The following is a 14,633-nucleotide window of genomic DNA, read 5'->3' as shown; positions in this document are numbered from 1 at the left end:
ATGAAGGGAGATGGAGGTGAGACTAAACAAGGGAAAGATGGTGTCAAAAAGCTGACTCCAGCAAACATAGTGCAGTGCTTTTCAAATTAAAAGTTCTACAAATTTGGAAAGTAATGAGAGAGGTGTTAAAGATCCACTGAAGTCTGCTGTGAAGCCAAAACAGCCTCACTTAGTCTGTATTGGAGCAAATCAACAGTCCCTCCAGCAAATAATTAATCTCAGCTGCAACTGTAACAAAAATGTAGAATGTTCCAGAATTCAGTGCTCAAGACTGCAACCACAGAACGTTGCTTCACGTCTGGGTAGTGTCATGTGATTATGGATATGCAGACATAAGGGTCTGGCTGTTGTTTTGTCTTCCCAGCTGTTCGGCATCCTAACAGAGATCAAGTGAGTGCACCCTTTTAGTAACTTTTTCTCTGATTTCTATTAAGAAGAATTAGAGTTCACAAAAAGTCTATCTCATTTTAAAGTGTATAAAATATTATTGTTTAAAAACAAAACATCCCCCCTCTCCGCAATGAGTTGTTTTAGGAGCAGATAGTATGGTAATTTAACCAGGATGGGTAATTTTGCTTTCTCCCAATTGCTGTGTTGGTATTGTATGTAATTATTTTTCTTTTAAAATTATTCGCCTCATCTGCCTACCCTATCATCCACATCTGCACAACTATTCTCTTGTCTGAGAAACACAGTTAGACACAGACGGTCTTTGCATGGATGTGCTTATACTGACTTATTTCCTCTTTTTATATACAGAATCACATAACCTTCACCCTTAAGTGAACAATAAAGATGCCATAATCATTGCTGCCTTTTAGTTGACGAGGAAGCTGCAGTTTAGCCAGTGCAGTCATAATTGAAGATTCTTTCCTCTGCTTATAATGCTCATAATAGTGGAAACTGACCATACGTAGTTGTAAAACGGGTCAGGGTGGTGGCACAGGGAACCAAGACATCACTAAGAGATTGATCTATAGATCAACCAAGTAGCAGCACAGAACCTTTATCTACTGCTCTAACTTTTTTTTCTCCCTTGACTGTGCATTTTTAGTTTTGTATTTGGTTGAAGTGTGAGACTAAAGATGTGACACAATGGATAAGACAGTGGGTAGATACTATTTAAGACTGTTTCAGATGTTCCAGTGTTGTTCACAGTCATGGTCTTGAATCAGGCATTCCTGTACCAAATCCATCTGAATCAGATGAAGAGTATGCAGATAATTGTACCCGTGTCTCATGCATAAATAGTTATGGACAAAAAACAAACAAACATACACCATTCTGATTTTCATCATAATCCTGATTTACTAGCTCACCTCTGCCATTGGCATAACTTTGGAAATTGCCTTCAGTTCCAGTGTATTGCCTATCACATGTTCTTCCCATTTAATGTGTATAGAAAATCCAGCTTAGTAATATAGTAATTGGATTTTAATATATTTGGGTTTAATATATTTGGGTTTAGTTTAGGATTGTGTTTCACCTGCTTCAACAGGAAGCCACACATTCATCCCTTCCAGCTGCTTTACTGATCTCTAAGTGGATCATAGCTATCTCCCTCCTGCCTCACCCCTGTTGTTTTATTCTACCCTTGCAACTATAGGGCAGCCACTCAGGAACGTACTGTTGTTTCCTTTACTCTAGTAATGAACTGCCCATCAGCCAGATCATATTCATTCATAGAATTGTTTCAGTTGCATCCTTCCTTTCACCTCTCCCACAGGGTCTCTGAGTAAGGAACCAGTGCTATGATCTTCTGTTCCTATCAGACACAGTATTTGTGAGTAAGATCCAGTTTGTTGTAATGGTTAAGAGCAGCGGTTTCTACTCTGGTGTGCTGGGTTTAATTCCCCGCTCCTCCACACATAGCCAGCTTGGATGACCTTGAGCTCATCACAGTCTTGTTAGAGGCTGTTCTCACAGAGCAGATTCAGAGTTCTGTCAGTCTCACCGACCTCACAGTGTGTCTGCTGTGGAGAGAGGAAGGGAAGGCAATTGTAAGCCACTTTGAGACTCCTTCGGGCAGTGAAAAGTGGGGCATTAAAACCAACTCTCCTCCTTCTTCTTCTTTAAAGTGTGACTGGGGAATATGAAATAAAATATTCTCAGTTAGAAATTGTCATGGCATTGAATGGCAACATGGCCAGTCAAGCCCTGTTTTGTTACTGCTATCTAGGTAGGAATATAGTGTAGTGCTGTAGAGAGAAGCAAACATTTGCTTTCATTTCTTTGTGTTATGCATTGAAAGAGGCCGTTGGAACATCCTGTTGTGGGTATTCCAAAATAAATGGATTAAGATCAGAAAGGTAGACCAAGAGGCTCTGTACTTTGCAATGTAATCCAATGCTGATTGCATTGATCAGAGTAGGCTCTTCCAAGCTGTTTCTATGCAGCACCTTCACTGAAGTACAGTAATTTATCGCTCTCCTTTAAAGCATCAAGGATGGACTAAGATCAGACAGAAGATATTATTTATTTTTATTTATATTCTGTCTTAAAGCATCCCTAGCCAAATTGGCCCATCATCTGGCCTAGTAGGTGGAAGGCTGAGTTCATGTACTTCATATAATGAGATCCCAGGTGTTCAAAAAGGGGGGAGGGGATCTATAGCTTTCTGAGAGAAATACAAATAATAGCCCACACATGGCAGATCTTTTATGCTGTCCCAGCAGATTCCAAAATAGCGCACAGATGAAACTGACAGTTTATCTTATTTGAAACATGTCTATACATCTCTCTGATTCTGGCTTTCATTATTCATATGTTAGGGGAAGTGCTTCACATTTTATAAGTGTAAGGCTTTATGGAATCATCTGGTAATTTCTCATTTTCTTGGAACATTATACATAGATCCAGCTACATCACTTATGTATACTCAAAAGGATCTCAGCTTCCTGAGTTCCTATTACTGAAGATACCAGGAACCAAAACCTTCAGTTTGCACACCACACACTTTGCAGCTGAACCACAAACCCTTGAGGGAGATAATAATATTGGGGGTCTTTGTGCATGGGTGGACCAATCAGGGGCTAATTGGTCCTATTCAGAATTGTTACATTTTTCTTTGGATTACAGACCTGTGAATACTAGTCCCACATAGCATGAATGTAGGGACAGGACTTGGAATGTGTGCTTTGAGTAATGGTTCAGCATATGTGGGTGATTCTGACACTTTGCCCAGGGCAGTGCACTACAAAAGGAAAGCAGTGCATAGGAGATAGAAGAAGCTGCAGTGAGTGACACAAACATTTTCTCTTCTGTTGAAGAATATTTCTGAGTGGGTGATTGAAAAGACATCATGTAGAGATATGATTTTGCACTAATTGGTTTACCCAGAATCCCAAAATGCTATCACAGAATGAACAGAATAAATGACAAATGATTTTCGAAAACTTGTCTAGAGTAGAATATTTCTAGTTTTGAGCTTTTGCTCTCTAAGCCTTTTTGAAAAACTAACTTGGAAGCATGTTAAAACGCAGCTGAGAGGCTTCTCGGTTCACATCCTAATTAACACAAGCAAATACAGAAATAGTGCTAAGCAAAGAATACATGTGTTAGCATTTAATTATATAACAAAACCCAAATCTGTTAGTCACTCTTGGGAACAAAATAACAGGTAATATAAGGAGGCCAGAGTTAGGTTCCTTCAACCCCCCCCCCAAAAAAAACAACACGTCCCTTGTAATGAATTGATTAAAGACGTACTATAGATTGTCTCCATCCGGGACATCTGAAATGGCAGGTGAGTCACGAAGCGAATTATGGTTCACCTATAGTCAGTTTTCTCCATGATAGATAGCAATTGGGCTTGTTCTGCCTGCTGCCTGGTTTTATGTATTATCATGTATTATTATTAAGGGAATTATGGGTTTTATGCTTTTTATTCTTTTACTGTGTAAACCACCACAAACTCTGTCGGAATCGACAGTATATAAATTTAAGTATAAATAAACAAATAAATAAATAAACAAACAAATAACTAAATGACCTGTATGCTTATTTCTTGTGCAGCAAGACATCTGTATGCCTTTAGTATCACTTCTTTATGGAGAAAATCAGTAGTTTTCAGGAGCAGGTCAGATGGTACCTCTCTTGACAAGAGGAGCATACTTAGTCTTATTGACAAATTATAGTTAACATGATTTCCTGCAAGAACAGTTTTAACATTCAGGTTTTTAGTTTAACCTTACAACAACAAAAATTATAAGACTTTTTGAGTTTTGAACCAAGGAAGTAGTTTTAAGAGTAGGCATGTTCAATCACTTGCTGGTTCAGCTCATGTTGGTGACAATGAGGGGAGTTTGTTTAATAAGTTGTTCAAAATCTGATCTGTATAATGCTATTTTGCACAAAATTAGATTTTCCCACATTGCTGTCTCATCCCACCTTCTGCCACTGATTTTTAAAAAGTGCATTGTAATTTTTGTTAAATAGCAGTTTGAGATTTTTGAGCTGAGACTTACTACTTAGTTTCTGTGTATGCCTTTAGTATCTGCCCATAAACCCAGTAAATTTTGATCACTACTGGAATAAATGACTCTGTGCAGGTCCAAGAAGCAGGCAATATACTTTGTTAAAAGATGAATCCAACTGCACATATGGAAAAAAGAGGACAAATTGCAGTCAAGCCTTGCACAGGGATGGTGCCTCTTCTTTGTTTGACGAGGATACAAGAAAAACCACAGTGATGAAACAGCTACTGCACAAGTGTAAAACTACTCAGCATGCTGTTAGGAATTATAAATCCTTGGAAATGTAATTATGTAATTCCAGTAATCTGGTGGGAATGTGTTATCATGCTTCTATGAACAGACATGGTGTCTATGATGCACATTATCAATAACCTGTTGTTTTTGACCTTAAAAAAACAAAGGCTAGAAAATGTTGTTGTGTTTCTAAGACTCAACATTTTAATATACATAAAATATGTGGGTTGGTGTAAAATGATAATGCAGATACAGTGATGTTTTGGAATATGAATTCAAATATGAATGAAAAAAATAAACAAAAAAAGTAATTTTCATTCCTTTTGCATCACAAACAGAAATTGAACAGCATGTACTAATCCCATTTCTTTTTGTTTCCCTTGTTTCACTATGAAACAGTTCCAGCAGAAAGTTCTTTTATTTTCCATCCAATTGGGATGCAATTCTCAGTATGGTACTTTTCTCTAAAAGAATAATCTGTGACAAATTTCAGAGATATGGGAGTTATATAGGAAAATGAAACAAAGGCTTGTAGACTAGAAAACAGCATTGAGAAAGTTCATTCAGTGGGCTTTCTCATATACTGGATGTGCAATTCTAAACTGTATCAACGTACATCTATTGATTTCAAAGTGTCCAGAAGGCTTAAAGTGGCATTGTGTTTCGCCTTTAACTAGTGGTTTATTTTCTGCAGTTAATATTGTGGTGTGTTTTTTTTTCTTAATGTGTTGATTGGTGGTAGTTGACTGTTATATTTGTTATTTTTATGTTATATTATTTTTCATTAGATTATAAATTTCCTTGAAGTGTCTAGACATGCAAGCTAATTTTATTGTTTTATTTTAAAATATTTTATCAAGTTGCCATGAAATATGGGATGACAGTCATAAACACAAGGGGATTAAAATGTAAACAGGAACAATCAGTCATCAAATTAAACAGAACTCACACAGTCATCTGAGTAAAACATGTTTTATTTATGGTATATGTGTGGTCGGAGTGGGAAAAAGTGCTTTTTGTGATAGCAATCATTATTAATTTCATACATTTTTGTATATTTATAATTCCAGGATGATTTTACACCAGTCAGTTGTAATGTTGCCATCAGTTGTTTAGACTGTTACAATGTTGGTGCTTGTTGATATCAGTAACAGCCCACTGTTTTTGTTTTCCTTCTCTGTTATGTCCCTGATTTTTCCAGGAGTGAATGTATTGAAATTTGTTTTCTATTGTTGTGGAATAGAAATAGGATTTCTATGTCCTATTATTCTGGTGGATCATTCCTAATTGTTATTATTATTTAAATTAAATTTCTAAACTGCCCTTTTGAGACCGGCTCAGTGCAGTATACATACATAATTATAAATACAGTAGAAATAATAAAACATTGATGATTAATTAACCATTAAGGTAAAGGTATCCCCTGTGCAAGCACCGAGTCATGTCTGAGCCTTGGGGTTATGCCCTCTAGCGTTTTCATGGCAGACTCAATACGGGGTGGTTTGCCAGTGCCTTCCCCAGTCATTATCGTTTACCCCCCAGCAAGCTGGATACTCATTTTACCGACCTCTGAAGGATGGAAGGCTGAGTCAACCTTGAGCCAGCTGCTGGGATTTAACTCCCAGCCTCATGGGCAGAGCTTTCAGACTGCAAGTCTGCTGCCTTACCACCCTGCACCACAAGAGGATCCTAATTAACCATTAAAACCAGGTAATAAATTCAGAATATCAGTAAACAGCAATGTATCATTAACACTTGAAGGTTTATCACTGCTAATAAGTTTATCCAAGACTGGATATTATTAGGGAGGGTGTCTTTGTCAGGGAGGCCCATAGATGTTATCAAATCACTGGCACCAACCCAAAGTACAGTGGAAGAACTCCATCTTATAGGCCCTATAGAACTTTGCCAGCTACACAGGGCCCTGATCTCCTCTGGGAGCTCATTCCAAGAAGTAGGGGCCAGGACCAAAAACAACCAACCCAATAGTTTTAATGGTTTTAGCTTTATTTTCTGTGTGATCCAGGGTTGCCAGTTCTGTCTTGAGGACATCTAGCAATCTGGAGGATGACGTCTGGAGAGGGCAAAGTTTAGGGAGAGGAGAGACTATAGCATGATACAATGGCATACAGTCAACCTCCCAGAGCAGACATTCTCCAGGGAAACTGATTTCTGTAGGTGTAAAAATGGGAGATTTCCAGACTCCACCTCAAGTTTATTTATTATATTTATTACTACAAATAAAGCCCGCTGTAGTGTTAATACAGCGGGCACTAGAGCCGGGCCCTCCCCACAGCGGTTGCGATGTTCAGGCTTCTCCCGGCCGCTGGACCAGCCTCACTGCAGGAGCGGATTAAAGATATTTATTATATTTATATACCACCCTCCCCAGAGGCTCAGGGCGGTTTACATGGAACATATGATTGAACCAAGTTTGGCAGACCTAGTGTGGCCATATACTCAAGCATCCTGCAAACTCAAAAGCAGAATCATTGGGGTCTTTTACATAAGCAGGCAAAATAGCACTTTATGGGAAGAGTATGGGAAGATTGCCCAGGTACCCAACTATGGATGCAATTTTCAGAACATTTGTTTGTGAGTAAGCCACTTTGAATAATATGGGTCTTACTTTGGGGGAAACCTCCTTAGTATTACCCACTACAGCACATACATTTTTAGTACTGAAAAGCCCATAGGAATACATGATCATAAAATAGGGTGACTGAAAGTCGGGTCTAGCTTTGCATCTCACATAATGTTGCTTTGTCAGTAAGCTTTTGCTGAAACAAATAGTATGCTGAGCTAAATGTCCTTCTTCGCTTTTCTGAGTAATCAATATCTCTGAAGAACAAAATGCAATTCTTTGCTGTTGGAAAGATAATTGAAAAAGTCCAGGGGATGTAAATAATTAACACTTGTTGTGGAGTACAGGGAGCTCTTTCCCCAGTGCCCTGTCAGAGTAAGTTAGTGCCATCTGATTCACCATCATTTTGATCAATGTCTGTGACTCTTGAAACCTCCTGCTCAAGTGACATCACATTAGCTATAGAGGTATTGTCTGACCCCTATACGATCAACCACTGACTGGCATTGTGTATGTGTAAATGCCTGGGAGAGTTCTCTTTTCTGGAAGACACTCAGTGAACCCAGAACACTTAATGATGCCATGATCAATGATGATTCAGAAGACAGGGAATCCACAGTCCTAGTTTTTAATTAAAAAAAAATCTTCAGTAATTCAGGCTGGGGCTATCACAACCAATGGGAAGAAACACCTCTCAGGAGGAAGGCAGAGTTATTAATCTTTGTGGACTCCTATCTCCCAGTTTTGGCCCTATCTGGCATGCAGACAGGTGGTCATTAACTGTGCTCATTAAAAAGTACAGTGACTGCTTAGGGCTGATCCTGCGTTGAGCAGGAGGTTGGACTAGATGGCCTGTATGGCCCCTTCCAACTCTATGATTCTATGATTCCTTTCTACTTCCTCTCTGCCTTCGTTTAAGAAATCCACTTTCTTTCACTGCTGGCACAGAGGCTGAGTTGGCCTTTACTCCAAAATACTGTTCTCAAAAAGAGAAGAATGCCATTGGGCCAGAATTTTTCCTTGTCTTACCCTCTGAAGCAGTGCATGAGTGTTGATAGCCACAACAAAGGTGCCCATTCCTCCTGCCAATATTCAGGTCAGACAATCAAGGTTTGGGGGACTATCAGCACAACAAGCTCTTGGGAGCTTTCAGCAAAACCTCCTCACCACAGTTGTCCAAATCAGGAAGTTGGGAGTGGCTTACGGGGAAATTGAAAGACTTCTCATGTTCTTCCTTTCCCTCCTTAGGGCTAAGATGGAAGCATGTGCTGGTCCTGCCAATTTTGACACACAACAGAAGGGAGGGCCTTCTTCTTTCCAGTCCCCCCCTCCCCTTTCATGGAATGGAACTGCCAATTCTCTAGATAGGAAAAGCCAGAGGATTTGTCAGTACCTAAATACCAGTATTAGTATACATGTTGGAATTCTCTTGCCAGCCTCTTAATCAGTCCCGGTGTTCACCAAAATGTAGCCCTGGACTCTATTTTACAATATGCGGGTTTTGTAGAGAGAATGCTCATAGGTACATTCAGTGTACTTTTTTATTTGTTGTTGTTGTCAGTTGCGAACTCATGTCCGACCTATCGCAACCGCATGGACAATGATCCTCCAGGCCTTCCTGTCCTCTACCATTCCTCGCAACCGCATGGACAATGATCCTCCAGGCCTTCCTGTCCTCTACCATTCCTCGGAGTCCATTTAAGCTTGCACCAACTGCTTCAGTGACTTCATCCAGCCACTTCATTCTCTGTCGTCCCCTTCTTCTTTTGCCCTCAATTGCTCCCAGCATTAGGCTCTTCTCCAGGGAGTCCTTCCTTCTCATGAGGTGGCCAAAGTATTTGAGTTTCATCTTCAGGATCTGGCCTTCTAAGGAGCAGTCCGGGCTGATCTCCTCTAGGACTGACTGGTTTGTTCGCCTTGCAGTCCAAGGGACTCGCAAGAGTCTTCTCCAGCACCAGAGTTCAAAAGCCACAGTTCTTTGATGCTCAGCCTTCCTTATGTTCCAACTTTCACAGCCATACATTGCAACTGGGAAGACCATAGCCTTGTGCTTTCATGTGCATGCACACTTCCTCAGATACAAAGCACATACCTTGAATAAAACTTTGTTAGCCTTAAAGATGCCACCGGACTCTAACTTTGTTCAGGAGTCTTCTAGGTCAAGGATCTTTCTTTCTCTCATCAAAATTAACTTCAGCATAGCCACCAATGGGGCGCTGAGTGCACAAAGACGAAACTGTTTAAAATATATATAATTTGGAAAAAAGATCAGAGGAAAATTTTCAAAGAAGAAACAGCAGTGTGATAAAAAGATTAAGTGTATGGCTTGGAGCAACTGTAATGGCTTTGACCCTGCCACGTGTAAAACATCTAGAGCAAAAGCAGAGTGGCAGGTTAGGGGTCACTAACTGGGGCATGGAGGATGCAGAAGAAAGAACAAGTAGGCAGTCTCCCTTCCAGGTGGGTGGTTGTCAGAAACTGTAGACTGCCTAGTAGGAGCATATAGAAAGCCAAATTTACCAAAGCAGAAAGGCCCTTGATTGATATCTGCTGGAGATACAGGTCAGTTGTATCATCTGTGTTGAGTGGGGAGACAACATTAGATGACAAAGGGTGGTTATACTGTTCATCTGCCATTGAGTCAAAGGAAGCAATGCATCTGGAAGCTTCAATAACTTCCATATCTGCAGTGCTGAGTCAAAGATTCATGAACTGAAGATCTCTATGCTCTCAGCCTAGCTGGAAGTATTTCAGGGCACACAGTAGGATTCTTACCAATATTGGAATATAAGATAAGATAGCTGCAGTAAGCAAACCAATTGAAGATGTAATGTTTAGTTCTATTGTAAAGCACAGACTTACCTACATATGTCTTAGGCATAGTAGCCTTAGCTACCATTGGATGATGGTACACTCCTTTTATCTTTACTAGAGACAAATTGAGGTCATATCCATTAAAAATAAGAATTATTTCTGCAATCAGTCACTGTCATTTCTTGAGCTGACTGGAATGGCGATGCAATCATCCTGATCTTTCTGTGCATATGAATACTTCTCTGATGGTTCGTTCCTGGTTTCCAGAAAGTATCCAGTGTAGTTACAGAAGGCTTTCTATTCCTTCTGGTCCATTTTTTATTCACACAGTGTGACTTGAATAGACACACTCCTTACCAGGATGTCTGTCCTGGACAAAGGGGCGTTCTCAGGGGTGAACCATGTTGGGGCCAGAGATTCACAATTCCTGAATGCACCAAAAAAGGCCACAGTGAAGGCTGTTGTGAATAAAGTTGTCTCAAGTTGGTTGAAGCACATTGCCTTCAATTGCCTCAAAAGCTGCTGTGCATTGTCAATGAAATAGGGCATTTAAAAGGGTTCAGCTATCTTCAGCCCTTCACCCGTTGGGCCAGGAAGGATATCCCATGATGCCAAGATTCCATGACCTTGCTGTAAAATGATAAAATGGCTAGGTTGACCCTCATGGTCCCAGGTGGAATATCCTCGCTTTCCAAACAAGCTAGGTATTGCAACACTAATGACTCTTGCATTAGCCATGCTGACGCATGCTCGGCCTTCTTGGCAAATACTAGAAATTTCCTGGTTGCTCCCTCATAGGCCCACCACGTAGAAAGTTCCATATATCCCAGGACCCCACAGAGGATCAAGCTTCTCCAAGGCTCCATAGGTTGACTGGAAAATCCTCCGGGTCTTGGTTTGCCCCTGGAGCCACTTGACAAAATTTCTCAACCTGCAATCGTGAGAGAGCACCAGCTATCTCATTGTTCACCCCGGCGATATGCCATGGCACAAAGGAGATTGTCACTTCTAGGCATGTCAGAACTAACCTCCTGACCAACCGCATGATTCTGACTGATCTAGACGTTTGCCTATTCACCACCTGCATTACTGCCTGGATGTCCCACCAGAACATGATTTTCCGATTGGCGAATCATTATTATTTATTTATTTTGTTATACTGTCCTCCCCTGCGGCTCAGGGAGGTTTACATAGAACATAGCAAACAGTGAACAGTACAGATAACTTAATAGTTGTAAACAGTAACAATACAGTGGTGACAATTAAATAGTGTAATGGAACAATAGAACAATGGTGAGAACAGTAATTTAACAACAGTAGACCACCTTCCAGAGGACCACCACCACCAAAATTGGAAGCCACTCCAAAAGAGCCAGTTTGATGTAGTGGTTAGGAGTGCAGACTTCTAATCTGGCATGCCGGGTTCGATCCTGCACTTCCCCACATGCAGCCAGCTGGGTGACCTTGGGCTCGCCACAGCAATGATAAAAAGTGTTCTGACCGAGCAGTGATATCAGGGCTCTCTCAGCCTCACCCACCTCGCAGGGTGTCTGTTGTGGGGAGAGGAAAGGGAAGGCAACTGTAAGCCGCTTTGAGACTCCTTTGGGTAGAGAAAAGCGGCATATGAGAACCAACTCTTCTTCTTCTTCAAAGTGAGGTCCCATCAGAATTTACCTGGTGACTTTTTAGGGACCACTCCCAGGGAAGATACCCTGGGATTCCTCAGTGGCAGGGCCATCCACACATTCCTTCTGAAGTGTACTTAGTAAGATGCCTGAAATGTCCCTAGTGGACTTCAAGTTCCCACAGTCAGTTGCTACCCACTGCCCTCCGTATAATATGCAAAAACCTTGGGGGGGGGGCTCTCAGTTGGCTTTGTCAACATTGGAAGGTCCTCCAAAACCTGATCCCCCTTCCTTGAGGAGGACTGGGTCCCTCAAAAGGACTGCTGAAACCCCGGCACCCTGCTGCATGATTTCCCTAGGGTGTCCTCCACACACCTCGCAGATATGATTGTAACAGCACCGTGACCGCTTACATGTCTTTCTGTTGAAATCCCAGTAAGGCAAACCAGGCTCTCGCTTGGGAAATGTTGCTCTGCACTACTTTTCCTTCACCTGCCTTACACTTAGACCCATCTTGGGGGTCATAAGCCCTATGTGAGGGGGTCCTTTTCCCCTACTGCCGCTGAAGCTCCTCCGCACTAGCCCGATAAGAGCTAGGGCTATACACTCCAAACTTTAAGGACAGGTGGGGGCTCTCCTCTCCACTTGCGTCCCACCTTCTCTGTCCTTCGCAGCTCATAGCAGCACCAGCAGCCAAGCAACACATTGCTTTGCCGCCAGGAGGAGGGTGGGCCCAAAGCACATGACTGTTTATATAGCTGTGTGCCCACTCCCCTCCCCACTTTCACACAGCATGCACTCGGTGCGCTCCTGCACTTTCCCTTCCCACGCCTCCCTTCCCATGCCAGTGTGCTTTTAACTTCACACTGAAGTTATGTGTGACACAAATTAATTGTTTGGGAAACAAATGCATGTGTCTTTATTCAATATGCAAAACTATTTTTTGGAGTGATAGTTAGCTGGGAAGACATTGTGCCTTTCTTCACACAAAAGTAGTACTGATTCCAATTTGATGTTCCTAGTTAGGTATTCAGTTAAATTGGAGATAACTTATGAACAATTCCCCATTTCTTTATCCACAAATCAGTGATGCAGCATTGGAGAAAGTGAACACATAACTTGAAAAACTGAGAAAGCAAGAGCGAGCTCTGAAATAGTTATCACTGATGTGGGTGGGGTTGAGATGAAATAGAAATTGCGTTGGTGTTCCTTAAAATATTGTGGTTTCCATTTAAAAGGCTGCAAGGATGCTCTCTATGGTAGAGAGGCAATTAAGACTGTGTGTATTTAAAAAGCAGAGAAGGACCTGAGGCCTTCAATGTGAAGATACAAGCAACATACAGGAGAGAGTGCTACTGTCATAGAGCCCGAATGCCATCAAAACAGTAGCAAACAGAATATTTGCCTTGCAGGAGGTAACACACCTCTTTAGAAGAAACACAATAGCCTCAGGATGGATGGGCTATCTGGAAAGACTGACAACTGATAGATCACTATACACTGTCTGTTTAGAAAGAAACATGTTTGGCACTTTAAGCTTATCCTCCTCCAGCACAGGGTATGTTGTACTTTCCTTCCCAACTTACCACTCTGTGCTGTGCAGTGTGTTTGTTTAAACTGCTGACACTCATTGTCGAAAGAGTAACTGTGCAATTACATGCTGCTTTTGTTTCTTTAAATCTGTAAAAGTTTTCACAGAGCGGGAAGTGCAATGTCCATACTGTTAACAATGAATGGCATATAGTCTGTGTGTATATAGACCCATAAAAATAAAGTACTTACACTTCATAAGGAAGAGCAATAACGGACCAAAGATGACTATAAGGTGTCTCCTTACATTCTCATCTCACTAAGAAATATATTGATGGTTGGCTGGTGTCTGGTTAAACTCATCTTCTCTGAGTAAGGCTCTACTGGTGATATCATCATATGAAAGACTCCCTGCGGGGGATATTTTGACAGAAAGTGTGATAAAGTATAATACTGCGAATATCTCCCCCCATTTGCTATTTATGAGAGATTTTGTTACCCAGGGGGATTAATTCTATATCGTGTTACAGCACAATATAGATTTCCCTGCTTTGACTTGCTGTTTCACAGTGTGTGTAATAAGCTAACCTTCTTAAGTGTTCCACATTATATGGCCAGTTCTGAGGCTGGCTCTTGCACTTCACAGGCTATTAGGGGTATTTCTTTCCACTGTCCACTCCTTCCCCACAGCATCTCACTGAGACTACTAGAATTGCAACATACAAAAATGAAAGGGTTCCTTCCTGCATTTGGAATGGAAGTTCAGCACCAAGAACTGCAGGAAAGTAGTCAAAAGGTGTGATGCCCACCAGTCAGCATGGACAGCTTGTGCTGTTACAGCAGTTGACCCTGCCCGGTGTCCACATGGGCTGTACAGGATCAATGTACAATGGATTCTCCCTGAAATGACCCAAACAGTTAGTGGGAAAAGAGCCTGAACAGAACTGAGGAGATAGGAGAAGGAAAATATTGGTTGTAGTTTTTTAAATGATGGATTTTACCTTCTAGGTTTTTCAGACCCCCTAGTACTATTTATATCCAATTGTTCTCCCAAAGGGACCCAAAGCAGCTTACGACAGAAATGGTACTACATAAATAAAACATTGCATAGCAAAGGAGGACAGGAAAACAAGCAAATGCTTCTCAGGCAGGTCCTGGACTCATTGGCTAGCCTTGCTGAAAATACCAGCTGCAAGCCACATTCTAAGCACCTAAGAATCTTGTCCCTGGCCATACCCAAGATTTATAAGGTGTCTGAGAAAGGGAGGGGGAAAACTATTCTCAGCAAAGATGTTGCAAAGCTGGCAAATATGTTGTTGTTCTCACCTCTTCCCTTCATGTTCCATCATCACATCTAGTTTCTGAGGCAGA

At 41.3% G+C, this 14,633-nt stretch overlaps 1 protein-coding gene and 1 long non-coding RNA gene across 11 annotated transcripts in view; one reads left to right on the top strand and one right to left on the bottom strand.

Annotated features, from left to right (window-relative positions):
* Nucleotides 1-14,633, top strand: part of PLXNA2 (plexin A2) — a 479,995-nt gene that overhangs the window by 126,760 nt on the left and 338,602 nt on the right. The gene's annotated exons all lie outside the window — the stretch shown is intronic.
* LOC143836070 (uncharacterized) overlaps nt 1-14,633 on the bottom strand; it is a 122,328-nt gene that overhangs the window by 3,550 nt on the left and 104,145 nt on the right. The gene's annotated exons all lie outside the window — the stretch shown is intronic.

The sequence above is a fragment of the Paroedura picta genome, chromosome 4, assembly GCF_049243985.1.
Source record: "Paroedura picta isolate Pp20150507F chromosome 4, Ppicta_v3.0, whole genome shotgun sequence".
NCBI classification, from domain to species: domain Eukaryota; kingdom Metazoa; phylum Chordata; class Lepidosauria; order Squamata; family Gekkonidae; genus Paroedura; species Paroedura picta.
Note: the sequence above shows the minus strand (reverse complement) of the source record. Positions and strands in the feature narration are given on the sequence as shown.